Source organism: Penaeus monodon, chromosome 24, assembly GCF_015228065.2.
Source record: "Penaeus monodon isolate SGIC_2016 chromosome 24, NSTDA_Pmon_1, whole genome shotgun sequence".
NCBI classification, from domain to species: domain Eukaryota; kingdom Metazoa; phylum Arthropoda; class Malacostraca; order Decapoda; family Penaeidae; genus Penaeus; species Penaeus monodon.
In genome coordinates this window covers 35,389,987-35,390,335 of record NC_051409.1, presented here as the reverse complement: position 1 = coordinate 35,390,335, position 349 = coordinate 35,389,987, and positions in this window count along the sequence as shown.

The following is a 349-nucleotide window of genomic DNA, read 5'->3' as shown; positions in this document are numbered from 1 at the left end:
ATTGCACCCTTTGTAACCAAAACAACAATGATATATGATATATCCTATTACTGAAGCAACATCAACAGGAAGCCAATCAGGCACAGTAACAAACATAACCGAAACCTATTCATTAAATAACCCATGAAAATATAAATATATGGTAGCAATCAACACTACGGAGACACGAGTGAATAGGTATGCTTTAATCAACAGTGGAAAGCTACAGTGAGCGCGTAGAGAGAGATATCCGCACACAATCGTTTAAATATGGACCTGATCTCCACACACCCCTTTGTCATGCAGAGTGTCAGGCAGTTTCAGTTTGCATGAGACGGGTTTGGTTCCCTCGTATGAGACTGTGGTTGTG